This window comes from Astyanax mexicanus, unplaced genomic scaffold, assembly GCF_023375975.1.
Source record: "Astyanax mexicanus isolate ESR-SI-001 unplaced genomic scaffold, AstMex3_surface scaffold_36, whole genome shotgun sequence".
Lineage (NCBI taxonomy): Eukaryota > Metazoa > Chordata > Actinopteri > Characiformes > Acestrorhamphidae > Astyanax > Astyanax mexicanus.
The window spans coordinates 210001-215000 of NW_026040046.1; the positions used below are offsets into that span (position 1 = coordinate 210001).

Below are 5000 nucleotides of genomic sequence, written 5' to 3' on the forward strand. Positions count from 1 at the left end.
TAGATGAAGTTGCATAAGTAGTCTTGATGAGAGCTCTGCAATGGCTTACGGTCACACTACCCTGAGAACACCCGATCTCGTCTGATCTCGGAAGCTAAGCAGGGTTTGGCCTGGTTAGTACTTGGATGGGAGACCACCTGGGAATACCAGGTGCTGTAAGCTTTTCCCCTCTTGCTTCCATTACCATGGTCTTGTTATACATTACTAGTTTGTTATCTGAAACCCAACATAGATGAAGTTGCATAAGTAGTCTTGATGAGAGCTCTGCAATGGCTTACGGTCACACTACCCTGAGAACGGCAGATCTCGTCTGATCTCGGAAGCTAAGCAGGGTTTGGCCTGGTTAGTACTTGGATGGGAGACCACCTGGGAATACCAGGTGCTGTAAGCTTTTCCCCTCTTGCTTCCATTACCATGGTCTTGTTATACATTACTAGTTTGTTATCTGAAACCCAACATAGATGAAGTTGCATAAGTAGTCTTGATGAGAGCTCTGCAATGGCTTACGGTCACACTACCCTGAGAACGCCCGATCTCGTCTGATCTCGGAAGCTAAGCAGGGTTTGGCCTGGTTAGTACTTGGATGGGAGATCACCTGGGAATACCAGGTGCTGTAAGCTTTTCCCCTCTTGCTTCCATTACCATGGTCTTGTTATACATTACTAGTTTGTTATCTGAAACCCAACATAGATGAAGTTGCATAAGTAGTCTTGATGAGAGCTCTGCAATGGCTTACGGTCACACTACCCTGAGAACGCCCGATCTCGTCTGATCTCGGAAGCTAAGCAGGGTTTGGCCTGGTTAGTACTTGGATGGGAGACCACCTGGGAATACCAGGTGCTGTAAGCTTTTCCCCTCTTGCTTCCATTACCATGGTCTTGTTATACATTACTAGTTTGTTATCTGAAACCCAACATAGATGAAGTTGCATAAGTAGTCTTGATGAGAGCTCTGCAATGGCTTACGGTCACACTACCCTGAGAACGCCCGATCTCGTCTGATCTCGGAAGCTAAGCAGGGTTTGGCCTGGTTAGTACTTGGATGGGAGACCACCTGGGAATACCAGGTGCTGTAAGCTTTTCCCCTCTTGCTTCCATTACCATGGTCTTGTTATACATTACTAGTTTGTTATCTGAAACCCAACATAGATGAAGTTGCATAAGTAGTCTTGATGAGAGCTCTGCAATGGCTTACGGTCACACTACCCTGAGAACGCCCGATCTCGTCTGATCTCGGAAGCTAAGCAGGGTTTGGCCTGGTTAGTACTTGGATGGGAGACCACCTGGGAATACCAGGTGCTGTAAGCTTTTCCCCTCTTGCTTCCATTACCATGGTCTTGTTATACATTACTAGTTTGTTATCTGAAACCCAACATAGATGAAGTTGCATAAGTAGTCTTGATGAGAGCTCTGCAATGGCTTACGGTCACACTACCCTGAGAACGCCCGATCTCGTCTGATCTCGGAAGCTAAGCAGGGTTTGGCCTGGTTAGTACTTGGATGGGAGACCACCTGGGAATACCAGGTGCTGTAAGCTTTTCCCCTCTTGCTTCCATTACCATGGTCTTGTTATACATTACTAGTTTGTTATCTGAAACCCAACATAGATGAAGTTGCATAAGTAGTCTTGATGAGAGCTCTGCAATGGCTTACGGTCACACTACCCTGAGAACGCCCGATCTCGTCTGATCTCGGAAGCTAAGCAGGGTTTGGCCTGGTTAGTACTTGGTTGGGAGACCACCTGGGAATACCAGGTGCTGTAAGCTTTTCCCCTCTTGCTTCCATTACCATGGTCTTGTTATACATTACTAGTTTGTTATCTGAAACCCAACATAGATGAAGTTGCATAAGTAGTCTTGATGAGAGCTCTGCAATGGCTTACGGTCACACTACCCTGAGAACGCCCGATCTCGTCTGATCTCGGAAGCTAAGCAGGGTTTGGCCTGGTTAGTACTTGGATGGGAGACCACCTGGGAATACCAGGTGCTGTAAGCTTTTCCCCTCTTGCTTCCATTACCATGGTCTTGTTATACATTACTAGTTTGTTATCTGAAACCCAACATAGATGAAGTTGCATAAGTAGTCTTGATGAGAGCTCTGCAATGGCTTACGGTCACACTACCCTGAGAACGCCCGATCTCGTCTGATCTCGGAAGCTAAGCAGGGTTTGGCCTGGTTAGTACTTGGATGGGAGACCACCTGGGAATACCAGGTGCTGTAAGCTTTTCCCCTCTTGCTTCCATTACCATGGTCTTGTTATACATTACTAGTTTGTTATCTGAAACCCAACATAGATGAAGTTGCATAAGTAGTCTTGATGAGAGCTCTGCAATGGCTTACGGTCACACTACCCTGAGAACGCCCGATCTCGTCTGATCTCGGAAGCTAAGCAGGGTTTGGCCTGGTTAGTACTTGGATGGGAGACCACCTGGGAATACCAGGTGCTGTAAGCTTTTCCCCTCTTGCTTCCATTACCATGGTCTTGTTATACATTACTAGTTTGTTATCTGAAACCCAACATAGATGAAGTTGCATAAGTAGTCTTGATGAGAGCTCTGCAATGGCTTACGGTCACACTACCCTGAGAACGCCCGATCTCGTCTGATCTCGGAAGCTAAGCAGGGTTTGGCCTGGTTAGTACTTGGATGGGAGACCACCTGGGAATACCAGGTGCTGTAAGCTTTTCCCCTCTTGCTTCCATTACCATGGTCTTGTTATACATTACTAGTTTGTTATCTGAAACCCAACATAGATGAAGTTGCATAAGTAGTCTTGATGAGAGCTCTGCAATGGCTTACGGTCACACTACCCTGAGAACGCCCGATCTCGTCTGATCTCGGAAGCTAAGCAGGGTTTGGCCTGGTTAGTACTTGGATGGGAGACCACCTGGGAATACCAGGTGCTGTAAGCTTTTCCCCTCTTGCTTCCATTACCATGGTCTTGTTATACATTACTAGTTTGTTATCTGAAACCCAACATAGATGAAGTTGCATAAGTAGTCTTGATGAGAGCTCTGCAATGGCTTACGGTCACACTACCCTGAGAACGTCTGATCTCGGAAGCTAAGCAGGGTTTGGCCTGGTTAGTACTTGGATGGGAGACCACCTGGGAATACGAGGTGCTGTAAGCTTTTCCCCTCTTGCTTCCATTACCATGGTCTTGTTATACATTACTAGTTTGTTATCTGAAACCCAACATAGATGAAGTTGCATAAGTAGTCTTGATGAGAGCTCTGCAATGGCTTACGGTCACACTACCCTGAGAACGCCCGATCTCGTCTGATCTCGGAAGCTAAGCAGGGTTTGGCCTGGTTAGTACTTGGATGGGAGACCACTTGGGATTACCAGGTGCTGTAAGCTTTTCCCCTCTTGCTTCCATTACTATGGTCTTGTTATACATTACTAGTTTGTTATCTGAAACCCAACATAGATGAAGTTGCATAAGTAGTCTTGATGAGAGCTCTGCAATGGCTTACGGTCACACTACCCTGAGAACGCCCGATCTCGTCTGATCTCGGAAGCTAAGCAGGGTTTGGCCTGGTTAGTACTTGGATGGGAGACCACCTGGGAATACCAGGTGCTGTAAGCTTTTCCCCTCTTGCTTCCATTACCATGGTCTTGTTATACATTACTAGTTTGTTATCTGAAACCCAACATAGATGAAGTTGCATAAGTAGTCTTGATGAGAGCTCTGCAATGGCTTACGGTCACACTACCCTGAGAACGCCCGATCTCGTCTGATCTCGGAAGCTAAGCAGGGTTTGGCCTGGTTAGTACTTGGATGGGAGACCACCTGGGAATACCAGGTGCTGTAAGCTTTTCCCCTCTTGCTTCCATTACCATGGTCTTGTTATACATTACTAGTTTGTTATCTGAAACCCAACATAGATGAAGTTGCATAAGTAGTCTTGATGAGAGCTCTGCAATGGCTTACGGTCACACTACCCTGAGAACGCCCGATCTCGTCTGATCTCGGAAGCTAAGCAGGGTTTGGCCTGGTTAGTACTTGGATGGGAGACCACCTGGGAATACCAGGTGCTGTAAGCTTTTCCCCTCTTGCTTCCATTACCATGGTCTTGTTATACATTACTAGTTTGTTATCTGAAACCCAACATAGATGAAGTTGCATAAGTAGTCTTGATGAGAGCTCTGCAATGGCTTACGGTCACACTACCCTGAGAACGCCCGATCTCGTCTGATCTCGGAAGCTAAGCAGGGTTTGGCCTGGTTAGTACTTGGATGGGAGACCACCTGGGAATACCAGGTGCTGTAAGCTTTTCCCCTCTTGCTTCCATTACCATGGTCTTGTTATACATTACTAGTTTGTTATCTGAAACCCAACATAGATGAAGTTGCATAAGTAGTCTTGATGAGAGCTCTGCAATGGCTTACGGTCACACTACCCTGAGAACGCCCGATCTCGTCTGATCTCGGAAGCTAAGCAGGGTTTGGCCTGGTTAGTACTTGGATGGGAGACCACCTGGGAATACCAGGTGCTGTAAGCTTTTCCCCTCTTGCTTCCATTACCATGGTCTTGTTATACATTACTAGTTTGTTATCTGAAACCCAACATAGATGAAGTTGCATAAGTAGTCTTGATGAGAGCTCTGCAATGGTTTACGGTCACACTACCCTGAGAACGCCCGATCTCGTCTGATCTCGGAAGCTAAGCAGGGTTTGCCCTGGTTAGTACTTGGATGGGAGACCACCTGGGAATACCAGGTGCTGTAAGCTTTTCCCCTCTTGCTTCCATTACCATGGTCTTGTTATACATTACTAGTTTGTTATCTGAAACCCAACATAGATGAAGTTGCATAAGTAGTCTTGATGACAGCTCTGCAATGGCTTACGGTCACACTACCCTGAGAACGCCCGATCTCGTCTGATCTCGGAAGCTAAGCAGGGTTTGCCCTGGTTAGTACTTGGATGGGAGACCACCTGGGAATACCAGGTGCTGTAAGCTTTTCCCCTCTTGCTTCCATTACCATGGTCTTGTTATACA

The 5000-nt window shown here is 46.6% G+C and overlaps 21 non-coding genes and 1 pseudogene across 21 annotated transcripts; all 22 read left to right on the forward strand.

Moving 5' to 3' along the window:
* Positions 1-43: 43 nt before the first annotated feature.
* On the forward strand, positions 44-162 carry LOC125791079 (5S ribosomal RNA). Its single transcript, XR_007430805.1, has one exon. It is a non-coding gene; the product is annotated as a 5S ribosomal RNA (ribosomal RNA).
* A 110-nt stretch (positions 163-272) lies between these two features.
* LOC125792585 (5S ribosomal RNA) lies at positions 273-391 on the forward strand. The gene has a single exon (XR_007432317.1). It is a non-coding gene; the product is annotated as a 5S ribosomal RNA (ribosomal RNA).
* A 110-nt stretch (positions 392-501) lies between these two features.
* LOC125791926 (5S ribosomal RNA) lies at positions 502-620 on the forward strand. The gene has a single exon (XR_007431658.1). It is a non-coding gene; the product is annotated as a 5S ribosomal RNA (ribosomal RNA).
* Positions 621-730: 110 nt separating this feature from the next.
* LOC125792967 (5S ribosomal RNA) lies at positions 731-849 on the forward strand. The gene has a single exon (XR_007432558.1). It is a non-coding gene; the product is annotated as a 5S ribosomal RNA (ribosomal RNA).
* Positions 850-959: 110 nt separating this feature from the next.
* On the forward strand, positions 960-1078 carry LOC125792968 (5S ribosomal RNA). The gene has a single exon (XR_007432559.1). It is a non-coding gene; the product is annotated as a 5S ribosomal RNA (ribosomal RNA).
* Positions 1079-1188: 110 nt separating this feature from the next.
* LOC125792969 (5S ribosomal RNA) lies at positions 1189-1307 on the forward strand. Its single transcript, XR_007432560.1, has one exon. It is a non-coding gene; the product is annotated as a 5S ribosomal RNA (ribosomal RNA).
* A 110-nt stretch (positions 1308-1417) lies between these two features.
* On the forward strand, positions 1418-1536 carry LOC125792970 (5S ribosomal RNA). Its single transcript, XR_007432561.1, has one exon. It is a non-coding gene; the product is annotated as a 5S ribosomal RNA (ribosomal RNA).
* Positions 1537-1646: 110 nt separating this feature from the next.
* LOC125791733 (5S ribosomal RNA) lies at positions 1647-1765 on the forward strand. Its single transcript, XR_007431465.1, has one exon. It is a non-coding gene; the product is annotated as a 5S ribosomal RNA (ribosomal RNA).
* A 110-nt stretch (positions 1766-1875) lies between these two features.
* LOC125792971 (5S ribosomal RNA) lies at positions 1876-1994 on the forward strand. Its single transcript, XR_007432562.1, has one exon. It is a non-coding gene; the product is annotated as a 5S ribosomal RNA (ribosomal RNA).
* A 110-nt stretch (positions 1995-2104) lies between these two features.
* Positions 2105-2223, forward strand: LOC125792972 (5S ribosomal RNA). The gene has a single exon (XR_007432563.1). It is a non-coding gene; the product is annotated as a 5S ribosomal RNA (ribosomal RNA).
* A 110-nt stretch (positions 2224-2333) lies between these two features.
* Positions 2334-2452, forward strand: LOC125792974 (5S ribosomal RNA). Its single transcript, XR_007432565.1, has one exon. It is a non-coding gene; the product is annotated as a 5S ribosomal RNA (ribosomal RNA).
* Positions 2453-2562: 110 nt separating this feature from the next.
* LOC125792975 (5S ribosomal RNA) lies at positions 2563-2681 on the forward strand. The gene has a single exon (XR_007432566.1). It is a non-coding gene; the product is annotated as a 5S ribosomal RNA (ribosomal RNA).
* A 110-nt stretch (positions 2682-2791) lies between these two features.
* LOC125792976 (5S ribosomal RNA) lies at positions 2792-2910 on the forward strand. The gene has a single exon (XR_007432567.1). It is a non-coding gene; the product is annotated as a 5S ribosomal RNA (ribosomal RNA).
* A 110-nt stretch (positions 2911-3020) lies between these two features.
* On the forward strand, positions 3021-3129 carry LOC125792794 (5S ribosomal RNA; annotated as a pseudogene).
* A 110-nt stretch (positions 3130-3239) lies between these two features.
* Positions 3240-3358, forward strand: LOC125792424 (5S ribosomal RNA). The gene has a single exon (XR_007432156.1). It is a non-coding gene; the product is annotated as a 5S ribosomal RNA (ribosomal RNA).
* Positions 3359-3468: 110 nt separating this feature from the next.
* On the forward strand, positions 3469-3587 carry LOC125792977 (5S ribosomal RNA). The gene has a single exon (XR_007432568.1). It is a non-coding gene; the product is annotated as a 5S ribosomal RNA (ribosomal RNA).
* A 110-nt stretch (positions 3588-3697) lies between these two features.
* LOC125792978 (5S ribosomal RNA) lies at positions 3698-3816 on the forward strand. Its single transcript, XR_007432569.1, has one exon. It is a non-coding gene; the product is annotated as a 5S ribosomal RNA (ribosomal RNA).
* Positions 3817-3926: 110 nt separating this feature from the next.
* Positions 3927-4045, forward strand: LOC125792979 (5S ribosomal RNA). Its single transcript, XR_007432570.1, has one exon. It is a non-coding gene; the product is annotated as a 5S ribosomal RNA (ribosomal RNA).
* A 110-nt stretch (positions 4046-4155) lies between these two features.
* Positions 4156-4274, forward strand: LOC125792980 (5S ribosomal RNA). The gene has a single exon (XR_007432571.1). It is a non-coding gene; the product is annotated as a 5S ribosomal RNA (ribosomal RNA).
* A 110-nt stretch (positions 4275-4384) lies between these two features.
* Positions 4385-4503, forward strand: LOC125792981 (5S ribosomal RNA). Its single transcript, XR_007432572.1, has one exon. It is a non-coding gene; the product is annotated as a 5S ribosomal RNA (ribosomal RNA).
* Positions 4504-4613: 110 nt separating this feature from the next.
* On the forward strand, positions 4614-4732 carry LOC125792406 (5S ribosomal RNA). The gene has a single exon (XR_007432138.1). It is a non-coding gene; the product is annotated as a 5S ribosomal RNA (ribosomal RNA).
* Positions 4733-4842: 110 nt separating this feature from the next.
* On the forward strand, positions 4843-4961 carry LOC125792209 (5S ribosomal RNA). Its single transcript, XR_007431941.1, has one exon. It is a non-coding gene; the product is annotated as a 5S ribosomal RNA (ribosomal RNA).
* Positions 4962-5000: the final 39 nt, after the last annotated feature.